At 40.1% G+C, this 12,937-nt stretch overlaps 1 protein-coding gene across 2 annotated transcripts in view; it reads right to left on the bottom strand.

Moving 5' to 3' along the window:
- Positions 1-306: 306 nt before the first annotated feature.
- Positions 307-12,937, bottom strand: part of Toll-7 (Toll-like receptor 7) — a 112,396-nt gene continuing 99,765 nt past the window's right edge. For both annotated transcript variants that reach the window (XM_087346512.1, XM_087346511.1), the window contains one exon: positions 307-1,477. The gene's annotated coding sequence lies outside the window, so the exon portion shown is untranslated. The remainder of the gene's footprint in view (positions 1,478-12,937) is intronic.

The raw sequence follows: 12,937 nt of genomic DNA, 5'->3' as shown, positions 1-12,937 counted from the left end.
AATATATAAAATTCCTTGCCGTATAGACGTATTTACGTCTAATTCTCCGGAACCGTGGTTCCACTGTCACTTTTTGTTAAACAATACAGTTAAAAATGAGACACATTTAACATCTTCGTCAGTTACATTTAAAAAAAAATTACGATTAAACATATTAAGATAAACAGCTATAATACTTGCATACGAAACACGCCAAAACCCTTATGCATTACGATAGGTTGAATATGGTAACATTTGTTAGAACTTATTAATTAAGCAGCTTCACATATTTTATAATACACGAGCAATAAATACACAGCCCACGAGTTATAATTTCAAATAGTTGTTTATTAATAATAATAATTTATGTACAACATTGGCAGCACCGTGTCACATATAAAAGCGAGGGCGAAAAGAATAATTTTCTGACTAGTTACCGTATATGAAAATTTTAACACAGTTTACACTGATACGCTTACACCCACCTACAGCTAATTTTAACAGATGTTTGGGTGGTAATTATATCATATAATAATAGTTTTCATGCAATACTGTTGTTAACATCACCACTTAGAACGTCTCCATCTATGTCTTATCGATTCAGTTCACATGGACGGGTTGACAAGACATGAAAACAAACAGTGCAAAACAAAACAAAACAAATAAAAATTAATTACATAGTTTTCCAGAATTAAGAAAGATTTCTACAAGATAATGTGCAAAAGTGAAGTTCATTTGTTTATATACAGAAGCCACAAATTGCACACTCCTCACACGTTCATTAAAGAAAACTAAAATATATGTATATGTATTTACAAGGAAAAAAAGAATAAGAAATCACTGTATTCTTCAGTTATGTTGTCAAAATTTCAATTTCCGTTGTAGATTCTTTTTGCGCGGAAGACCGGATTTTTACCAGTTTAAAGTTCTCATCACACATATTCTGCTTCGGTCACACTATAAAACACGCATTATAATTCATGACTTGGAATCACTTTGAAATATCTGCAGTTTTAAATATCACGAAAATCTTAAAACGTCTATAGGTCTTTGATACACGAAGTTGTAATTCGTAGTTACCTCTGCCCCTTAAACATCGTGCACAACGCAAAAAGATACGAGAGTGTCACGACCAAACTCGAGATTCATTAATAAAATAACAACAAAAAGCCAAGCCACAAGACACAACAGTCGAAGTCGAGCTAATGTCTCAGTTCCTTTACAGAACAAGGTTCATCCCACCCCATCCATGACTTAAGAACCTCTTCTTACAGATATAATCAGCGTATTATAATAACAAGCCTATTGTTGCACATTAGAAGCGACTGCATCGATATTATTAAAGCGTTTGACTCGGGTCTCCAGCACCATATCCGGCTGCAGCGGAGTTCGTGATGCTTGGCTAATCGTCTCCTCTAGGCCGATTACTTCTTGCTTCTTACAGACCCTCAGAAGGGGCACTACAGCTGGACGGTTCATGCAGATCACGTGTTCCTTCCTGCAAACAAAAGAAGGAAATAAAATAGTGTCATTAATATGTTACAAAGATGACTAATTTTAAAAGCTGTAATATAGGCTATGACGGAAACTCCAAGAAATAGTCCTTGCGCAGCTAAGAAACGCTCAGCTTTACAAGAAAATCTCCGAGATTCATTACCGTTTTCCACTGAATACGTAGTATCCTGAGCCAGCTAAATTCACTCAACTTTCTCACAAATTATTTCATTAACATTAATTTGATAACGTCTACACTCCGGTCTCCTCCATCTTCAGGTTTAACAATATATAGGCATACGAGGTGCGATCGGAAAGTTTCAAGACTGTGTCAATAGAGGGCGAACCGGATGTAGTACGAGCTTCTGCCGCTAGGAGGTGCGGCCTACATTCATAGTGAATCAGTGTGCTAGCCGGCATCATCGAATTAGCATTTGTTTCTTAGTTACGGGCGTTTTGGTAGTGCATTATACCGACCCTCCTGCGATTTCGGAATGGCGGATTTTCATGAACAAATCAAATTTTGCCAAAGACTCGCCAAAACGGCTACGGAAACCTATGAAATGCTAAAGCAAGCATTTGGGGAGTCCGCAATGGGTCGTGCACAAACTTTTGTGTGGCATTCACGTTTTAAAAATGGCCGAACCTCTGTCGATGATGACGAGCGTTCTGGACGACCATCTTCGAGCACAACGCCCGAAAATGTTACGAAGATTCGGCAGGCCATTCACGAAGATCGACGTCGTACCATCAACGACTTGTGCGACATTGTTGGGATAGGCTATGGGACCTGTCAGCTGATTCTAAAGGAAGAACTCCACATGCGACGCATCCTGTCTGAGGACCAGAAGCAGAATCGACTTCTCGTTTGTCAGGAGCTCAAAGATCTTGCAAGAACCGACCCCACCTTCCTTTCTAAGCTCCGTGTGACTTCTTCCTCTTCCCAAAGATGAAAATTCAGCTAAAGGGAAGGAGATTTGAGACGATAGAAGAGATTCAGGCAGAATCGCAGATGGTGCTTGACAGGCTGACAAAGAAAGATTTCCAGGGATGCTTCCAGGCTTGGCAGCGGCGCTGGGATCGTTGTGTTCACTCCCAGGGGAACTACTTCGAGGGTGATGGATGAATTTAATACCTGAGATAAGTGTACGGGTTTTTATACGCGCAGTCTGGAAACCTTTCGATCGCACCTCGTACTTTTTAATTCCTCATGTGTGTTACACGCCCTAACTATTACATTCACCTTAATTTAATAACGCTTATAAATTTCGGGATCAGTGCAACTTATGCACGTCCTCACTTAGTAAGTTTCGTACTTCTTCAAGTTTCTTTATATCTCTTGGTTCGAATTTCTCCTCGAAAAGTAGTTCTCAAACATTATAGTTACTTTTCAGGACGACAACTTAATTTCTAAATACTGAAGTACATAATATAAAATACTAGTACCTTTTTTATAGTGTTAATAGTTGTTTGTTTGCTTATTTTATATTTTAATACACTACACGGTATGCAGAGTTTTAAGATTACTGAAGTACATCCTGCAAAGCATTCTTATTGAGCCACCGACCAATTATTACTTGCGAGATACGAAGTTTTTACGGCGGTGAGGATAATGATGTTCTTAATCTCGGCTTTGGAGCCGTGTAGATTCGCATGTAGATGGAATGTTCTCTCCCTTCGTCGTCCCTTCCTCTAACGCTACAAAAAATCCCTCCACTTCCCAGTATCACCATTTCAACCCTGAAGATGGGTACAGTATGTTTCTCCGAAATTTTGCCATCTACCAACAAGTCTACACTGTGCCAAAACCCAGAACACCATCACCGTTAATCATTACTGCATTTCTGTACTAGACGTTATCATACATCGAAATGTAATTGTCCTCAAATATCTGTAGAGCATTCTACCCGCCTCTCCTTTAAAAGGATTATGCGACAATGGTGAATTGAGTTTGTTTCACAATGCTGTTCCTTTGGAAATAATAGAACAGTAGAAAGTGCAATAAAAACAGTAACTGCACGCTGGTAGTGCCGTACGTCAAACCCAGCTTAAAGATGATAAATGATGATGTATATCTTGAAAATTTGCCTAGTAGAGCTAATTGAACAAAGCACGCACGCGACAGCGAAGTGTCAAAACCTTAAGGCATATCTACTTCAGAATACGTCTTTGTTTATTAGCAATTCTACGAAAGACGTTTGACATATCTGAGTTCGGATTTTTTTATATTTCTTAGTTCAGCGAACTCATACTTGCATCACGCAACGCACTTGATTATGAAGGTCCATTCTACTGCATATTTAATGTTCTTTATCAACGTAGCTGCAAACACCAGACGGTTGTATGGTGAAGATAATAAATTAATATTATTTTTAAACTGGAATGCCAACATAAATTGGTTTAGTGATCGACTTGGTACGTGGAAATCAAGGTCTTCAACACCTAGAAACACGAAGTTATGCACACGATACACACATGATTTATGTGCACCTGAAATGCAAGTCACAAAAAGCTGTTTCAGATGTCTGTATTTAGGAGGTGATTATCATTATTCCGGCAAACAAGTAGTGAAACTCTTGAGAAGAGCAAAGCCTCTCTAAGTATATATTACGCAGCAGGATAAGATGAAACTCACACTAATTGCCCGCGAGGACGGTTCTGTCCCCAGGAACTAAATATTTATAATGACTATGTTTCATAAGACAGTATATTATTACTTGAAAAGAAAGCATGACTCAGACAGAAGTACTTTAATGCCAAACACATTTCTTAATTAAAATCTAAAGTTTTTTTTAGAATGGATGAACTGATAAAGGTAAATTAATCAGGCTTTATTGTCATCATCACCAACTGACACAAGGATTATGTCAAAATTTGTCTTTGATCGTGCCACCTCTTCATACATCTTCCTAAATCTCGTCTAACTCTACATTCAGATATATAAGTATATACCTCTGAAACAATAACAACACATTTTATGACGCTTAAATTTTTCGGAATATAATTCAAGTATCGAGCAAAAATGAGTTTGTGTTAGTAACACGTACACAAGTTAAGTCTACTATTTTTATTCATATTAATCTACTTCCTTTTTCAGAACTTCTGATTTATATAATATCTTTCCGTTCTAAGGCTTGCTTTGCTCCTAAAAATAATTGTTTAAGAAAAATCAATATTACTAATATGAAATATTCCAAAATTCTAATGCAAGTCGTATATCCCTTCAAATATTTCAGTCCTTGCCACTTAATGTTTAGTTCTTAAATATCTTTGTGCACTGCCATATGAAAACAGTGATATTATTAAAATATAAGATGCAATTCTATTGGATTCCGAAGTTCACAAAGTCCGCGAAGTGTACGCGTCATCTCTGGGTTAGCAAATTGTCTCTGAGGTCCACAATATAAAAATTCCCTCTTCAAATTATTCGCCTTGTTGTCCCTTCTTCTGCAAGACTGCAAAGATAATTACCAGGGACGTTCAAACTTTTAATATTAAAATAACAGAAATATTGCCAGACCTGAAAATGTTACAAGTCCACAGCTTCCTATCCGCATTACACTTGGCAAGAAATTAAATCAAAACACACGAACTCCATGCAGCAGGGATTTTATTGAGGAGGTAATAGATGGTCATCTAGTCGAGAAATTCCAAGTCTTCTACGGAAACCGAAGAATAATTATCGTGTTCACAAGAGCCAACCACTGGTCGCTGTTCTGAACCTGATTAATCCAGTCCACACCCTCCAACCCTGTGTTCAATATCTATTTAAATATTATCAGAAAATAATTCTTGTGATAAGAAAGTACGTTAGATGAAACAGTGCATGCAATATCACAAGATTATTTTAAAGAACGTAACCCAATATATGCTTATTATTGAGAAATTTTCGAATGTGCGTACCTACATGACAATCCAGCGCAAAACTAAATAACAGTTGCAATAACATTAATAATTTCCCATAGTAAATTACAGTGACCGAGATTACCAAAAGACATTCACCTAAAAAAAAAACCCCGCAATAAGCAGTTACCTCACATTTCTGAAGGAGAAGGAAATTACTTTGAGAATGTGCGTGATGAGCTTCGTAGAATAATAATGGATGAAAGGAAAATGATTTCATAATTTTGCATCACATGTCGTGACGTGGCTAGGTATGTGATAGAAGTGGGGCCATTAGCACCTCGGATCATCATAATTTGGTTTCGGTGCGCAAAGGATCAGCTGTTTGAACGCTTGAACGGATTAAGAACGCCTATATACAGGACTACAATGCCTATATGTAGAACAAAAAAGTTGCATTTTTGCACCTGTAATTCAAATGTTTGTGAAATACTGCCGCGTGCCGTAACTTATTAATCGACTAAGATATCACCAATTAGAGAATCAATGAGTCTAACCGATTAAGCAAGTAATCGTGACAGATCCTGACAGCGAGACCAAAAGCTGGATGCAGATTCGACATGAGGTCAGCGACCGTCAGATCATGCCAACTAGAACTAACGTATTGAAGCTTATACTCATCACAGTCTTTGTTGCATGAAAGTGCTTTACCCGTTGTTGTAATCCTTAAAGTCGACATTGCTCCCGAAATCCTGGCACCTTTATTGTGACAAACAGACGGGCGCAGTCCGGTGGGTGCAGTAACAAACCTCAATTACGACGGCCATAAAGAGTCGAGAGACGTACCTCACTTCCCTTAACACGTGGACTAATGAATTCAAAGGTTCACACCGATAGCGGAACTTAAACATCGAACTCGATGGCCAGGATGTGTCCTACGCTGCCTCAAGATTGGACTCACAACCTAAAATCTCGCCGATGTTTATCTACTGTTTCACGTTTTGGCCTGTCGAGGCTAAGGACTTGCAATGGACTGATTCCAAATCTAAAGGTTTCTACATCGTGAGCAGGACTAAAAAACCCTTTTGATTCAGGGAGGTCGAGGTGAGTGAGAGGAGTCTGGCGTAAAGGAGTAAGAAGAAAGGGTAGGCTGATGACGAGTAGAAGGGTGGAGGAAGGAACAAGATTAAGCAGAAACAATTGGACATTGCGGAAGAAGAGGTGGAGAGACGAAGAAGAATGAGGAGGAGGAGAATAACAAGAATAATAATGAAGGGAATATGGAGATCGTGATAAAAGGTGGAAAGAAAGGATAAGTGTGTATGAGGATATGGAGGTAAGAAGGAAAAGAAGAAAAATGAAGGGGGATGAGATAAAGGAAGGAAATAAAGGAGGAGTGTGGATGAGATGGAGGTAAGAATAATAATAAAGGGGGCAGAATATGAGAAAAATCAGGCGGAAAAGGAGAAGGCGTAGGAGGAGGAGGAGTTGTAGGCGGGAAGAGAGGAGAAGGGTGAAAACAGGAAGGAGCAGAATAAGAATAAGACGAAGCAGAAAGTACTCAGCTCTTGATGAATCATACTGAATGTAGGTGGTTAATTAGCGATGTTCTTTCGAATCCAAATTCTTGTGAGTTTCGCGCTAGTTCTGATCACTTGAAGTTCTCGTTCTGGTCTTATTTTCCACTGGCATACCGCCACACCCTCCCTACAGATCATACTTAATTATCGTGACTCTAGGAATGCCGGCTGCCGCAAGCCTTAAATTACCCGCGTCTCGACCTCGCACTGCAGTCGAATGCCACTGCAGCTGTCTTCCAGTTCCACACTCGCCACAGAAAGTAGAAAATTATTTTCCCTAACTAGGAATCCTAATTTAAAATCCAAATGTCAAGTTCGATATTTTATATCGTAAGAGCCGTAAGTTCACGACTACCGAATAAGAGTTCTGAAAGTTATTTTTATAACCCTGGACCGGTTCTGAGAAACATCCAGTCCTCTAGATCATTAAATTATTTGCCCTGTGGTCAGTGGTATGTAAGTCTGTGAGCAGAGCTTGTTTTGCTTTGCTTGATCATTCTGATTCATATAATGGCCCACATGTTTTGACCGGGTGATGAAACGACCACGCGCACTACTAAGAAGAGCCTTTTGAAGGTCACTAGAATGGTTGAAGGTCAATACAGATGAACGAAATACATAAAATAAACTCACATTTATCAATTCCTGTTTGTCCAGATGAATTCATATACATACCCAAAACTGCTCAAAGGATTTTGTTAAATTTAGTATGGAGTTGAATTCCTGGCGGGGGAAGGACTTCTTCGTTAGCAGCACGTTCAGACCGGAATTACTGCCTGACAGTTTAACTTCCTTCGCTGTAGGTACGGATGTCTGCAGAAAACTTGGCGTGTGAGTAACGTCACTATTGTAGGACACTGACAGTGATTATACTGATCATTCAAAACTTATCTGACATTCAAGAAGCAAACCACTCGAACAAAAAAATAATAAAAAAATATTATTTGCCAATAAAACGAAATCTTAAAACACAAACAGAACATTCACGTTAATTAACGCTACGGTCGCAACTTCTCCACTTTAACGGCTTCCAGAACTTAAAAATTAGATAAATGTTTCCAGCATGACGTGGCCAAGACTTACGCCGCGACCATTACGAGCTAGAATTTTCCTGGAGGGATAGAGGAAAACCACGAGAAACCTCAGTCAGGCGATTTCCTGACCGAGATCTGAACCCTAGGCCTCCCAAACACGAAGCATGTGAGCTAACCAGGCTGCAACGTTTTGTGGATATATGTTTTAAAATAGCTATTACTGATCTTAATAAATTTGTCTATCAATGTTAGTATGATAAACTAGTCTAGTTCACTGGACAGAGTACAACATTTCTGAAACTAGATTTGTTTCCATTCTTATGTGAAATGTGTTTGAGATTAGCTCTACTAATTGTAACATACCATTTAAATGATTTGTATCACTGCAGTTATTTGTTGTTCGTCACTGAAAACCAGCCTGTCGAATATTTGTACAACAATATAGACTTTCTAGACGCCACGGTGGTCTAGCGGTTAGAACGCTGGCCTTGTAATCCAGGGGTCTCGGGTTCGATTCCCGGCGGTGCCTGAATTTATAACTTGTGTTGGGCAAGGCCGTAGTCTAGGCAACACGGAGTTTTCCTCCGGGGGCTTCCTCGGTTTCTCCGTGGCATCCCAACAACTACTCCATTCACACACACAGAAGAAGGCAATGGCAAACCACTTTTGGATCATCTGCCAAGAACGTATATGAACAGGTCCCAGTCCGAGAAAACGATGGAAGGACCCTGTTCATATGGACCTGTCGTCAGACAGAACACTAAATAAAAATAGGCTTTCGTAAATAAAACAAAACACAACAAAGCATAAATAGTAATATGGATACAGTCCATAAATTACACAGCCGCACATATATGCACACTCTCAAATTTAAAATAACACACGACTGTTCTATCTAGACACCGAGTTAAAGTTGGTACAGCGACACGCGGAAAATAGACAAACGCCGGACTGTGTTCAGCTTTTCTTGTGCCAGACAAAGCTGAGCCTTGATCTACATCGATTCCAACCTTCATCTGTCCCAGCTGTCTGTCAAGTATCACGATATGGAGCACTTACAGTACGTATTTAATATTATTACATATATGAGCCGGCGTAGCTCAGTCGGTATAGTGACTGGCTACGGACTGGACGACCGGGGTTCGATCCCCGACGGGGGCAGAGGGTTTTTCCTCTAGCCTCTGCGTCCAGACCGGCTCTGGGGCCCACCCAGTCTACTATTCAATGGGTACCGGAGTCCTTTCCCGGGGGTAAAGCCGGCCGGGGCGTGATGCTGACCACTCACCCCCATCTAGTGCCGAGGTCAAGAATGAGTAGGAGTTATACCTCCACTCCCCCCCAAGCGTCTACATGGCGTATAGTGGGACAGCTTTACATATAACTAAGGCGACGAGTGACTTTTAACACGTGGCAACATTGTACGCCATACAGATGCCAAGCAAGCCATGATGAAATTATAGCTTTGGCTGTTCAGGTTTTAACTCTAGCTCCCATTCGTTCGGCACCTAGCATTCTCTCTCCTTCGTCCACGTAATTGTAGAGAAGCAAGGGAACGGAAGGTGCCCCCGGCCACCACAGACGTTTAAGTATAGGTGCAGAATGGGAGTGGACTGGCTTTGGACTAGAACAACAAGAAAAAGGAACAACTAACTCCCCTCTGGCGATACAACACGACCAGAAAGATACAGAGACGAAGACAAGACTGCCTTAAGCGGATTATACCCCGCTCCAGAATGTGACTTCATTGCTATTGTTTATCTATCTTTCTTTTTCTCAATCTCATGATTTCATCCACAGAAAGGAGAAACTGCAACATATACTTTGGCATTTTCTTCTTTCTATTCTATTTCGCACCTCCATGTAGTCGGCCATTTTATGAACAAGAAAGTTTTAGGGATGTCCACAACGCAGAATATTTCACAAAACATTATTAGTTGCTCGGATAACAATGAAATTAATCAGTTTTATGGCCTAAAAGTAGAGAATTTATTATCATATCCACAAAAGCAACAATGTACTACACCTGGAACTCGATTCCTCTAAAAACATATTTTAAATTTATGTTCTTATGAAGATTTCTGTCTTCTGGGTTGTTGCGCTGTGTAGTCTGGTAGGTGTTTACCGACGTTTCAGAGGTCATACTGCCTCCGTCATCAGGGCGATGAGTATGAAGATTTCTGTCTTCTGGGTTGTTGCGCTGTGTAGTCTGGTAGGTGTTTACCGACGTTTCAGAGGTCATACTGCCTCCGTCATCAGGGCGATGAGGATGAAGTTTCTGTCTTCTGGGTTGTTGCGCTGTGTAGTCTGGTAGATGTTAACCAACGTTTCAGAGGTCATACTGCCTCCGTCATCAGGGCGATTCTTAGTATGAAGATTTCTGTCTTCTGGGTTGTTGCGCTGTGTAGTCTGGTCGATGTTAACCAACGTTTCAGAGGTCATACTGCCTCCGTCTTCAGGGCGATGAGTATGAAGATTTCTGTCTTCTGGGTTGTTGCGCTGTGTAGTCTGGTAGGTGTTTACCGACGTTTCAGAGGTCATACTGCCTCCGTCATCAGGGCGATTCTTAGTATGAAGATTTCTGTCTTCTGGGTTGTTGCGCTGTGTAGTCTGGTCGATGTTAACTAACGTTTCAGAGGTCATACTGCCTCCATCATCAGGGCGATGAGTATGAAGATTTCTGTCTTCTGGGTTGTTGCGCTGTGTAGTCTGGTCGATGTTAACCAACGTTTCAGAGGTCATACTGCCTCCGTCATCAGGGCGATGAGTATGAAGATTTCTGTCTTCTGGGTTGTTGCGCTGTGTAGTCTGGTAGATGTTTACCGACGTTTCAGAGGTCATACTGCCTCCGTCATCAGGGCGATGAGTATGATGATTTCTGTCTTCTGGGTTGTTGCGCCGTGTAGTCTGGTCGATGTTTACCAACGTTTCAGAGGTCATACTGCCTCCGTCATCACAGCGGTGAGTATGAAGATTTCTGTCTTCTGGGTTGTTGCGCTGTGTAGTCTGGTCGATGTTTACCAACGTTTCAGAGGTCATACTGCCTCCGTCATCACAGCGGTGAGTATGAAGATTTCTGTCTTCTGGGTTGTTGCGCTGTGTAGTCTGGTCGATGTTTACCAACATTTCAGAGGTCATACTGCCTCCGTCATCAACCCAGAAGACAGAAACTTCATACTCACCGCTGTGAAAACCTCAAATCATACTTTTTTTCTTATCTTCGCGTTGGTCTATGGCTGCCATGTTTTACTTTCCCTTCGGGTTTTTCTGTTATAATTTCGCATGTCTCTCATGTCTCTATGCATGCTACAAGTGATGTACTTCAAATGTCCTCCTTGATGACACCAGCCAAATAACAGTGAAGAACAGACATTATTTAGCTCTTTATCACGCAATTGTAACCACGGCCGTCGTACTCATTCTCTTTTACAAGGAATCATGGCAACTGAAACAATCCTATTTATTAAGGCACTGCAGTATTGGCAGTAACCCCTCCTCTGGCTTCCTGGCCAAAAAATTAGAAGTCGGGTACAAATACTCAAAATGTTTAATTCTCCGCTATAACGACGGACCAAGTTCCACGACCGTAAATGACAGGTACAATTACACCTATGTATTTTAACCTATAAAAGATATTTCCGAAATTATGTTCTTATTCTGATCATCAATTTTAGTTTGCCTACTTTGTCTTTTCTAAGTCTCGAAATCTGATCTCCAGAGAAATAGAAACAAAGTATTTCGGTGTTCTGTAATTTTTACACCACTTTGCCATTTTATGAACTACTACTGCAATTGGATTATTATGTGTTGATAAAATGAAACTCTGAACAGTAAAGTGAGTGACTGCTAACTACGGAACATTTCTTCAACCACTTAGTGTAATAAACAAAACACTGTCGCACTGGCTTAAGCGCTTAATAATCAGCGTAAATGATTTCTCAACGGAAGATACTTAAGAAATAAGTCAACTAAAGCACATTTTATTAGACCTATATGCAGTATATTCACAAAACATTGTGAGCAAGTAACAAATTCTGGTCAACTTATCAATTCTGTTCCTAACGTAAAAACATTCGTCATGTTTGAATATTTCTAAGAAGAGGCATTGAACCGGCATGGTTTACACACGTCCTTCCAAATAAACATTGAAACTGTGCCTTCAAACGGATCATGATCGTTTCCTTCCATACACCTTCCAATCCATTATTAAAAGTTATTTTTCCATTCGACACAACAGGCTAACTCATACAGTTGAGAAATAACAGCTAAATACATTGAGAAACAATAAAAGCTGAGCATTTTGTAAAGGATCGTTGTCAAACAAAACTTCAAATATATCAACGGCGCTAGTGTTGTTCCCACCTCAAAAGTTAGCAAGGCCGCATCTTTGGAATCCTGGTTCATACGGTTAGTTAATCACTTGTAAGCGGATCTCTGTTTAAAGAAACCTCCTTCCATAGGACTGAGTTTCTACGTTAAAGTGTGGTTTACGCTTTTGAAAGCCACAAAGAGCCAGTGTGTTTTAACTCTTGAGAGGCTGTGGAGGACGTTTCTTCATTACCTTATATTCTAAAATATAAAGTAAATTCAGCCTAAGATCGGTCGGTGTATCTATGCAAGGTAACTTATCTCGTGCGTAACATGCAGAGGTTCGACAGAGCTCTTTAGAAATCCTGCAAGTTGCGATACCCCCAATTAGAAACAGCACAACTTACATTCTCGCTAATTAACTCCATGCTGTAGGGAAAACTTGAAAAGTTGATAGGTCCCGATCTAGCCAAGAACTTCCCCGCCATTATGGAACCCGGATGTTTAATATCGTGTTCACAAACGTCCGTCACTGGATCCATGAATTTGCATTCAGTGTACATCTTAACTTCCTTCTTCTCTAAGATTTAAATATTGTGTTTCTTTTTTCTCTCATGATCGTTAAACGTTCCCGACATTTTAAATAAAATAATCCGATTTCAAATATAGTTTAATTGATACTGCAGACCTTAACCCGCTGAT

This window comes from Zootermopsis nevadensis, unplaced genomic scaffold (genome assembly GCF_977971745.1).
Source record: "Zootermopsis nevadensis isolate Lab colony 2312 unplaced genomic scaffold, Znev_1.0 Znev_ptg000010l, whole genome shotgun sequence".
Lineage (NCBI taxonomy): Eukaryota > Metazoa > Arthropoda > Insecta > Blattodea > Termopsidae > Zootermopsis > Zootermopsis nevadensis.
The sequence above is the reverse complement of the archived record's forward strand: the minus strand, read 5'-3'. Positions and strand labels throughout refer to the sequence as shown.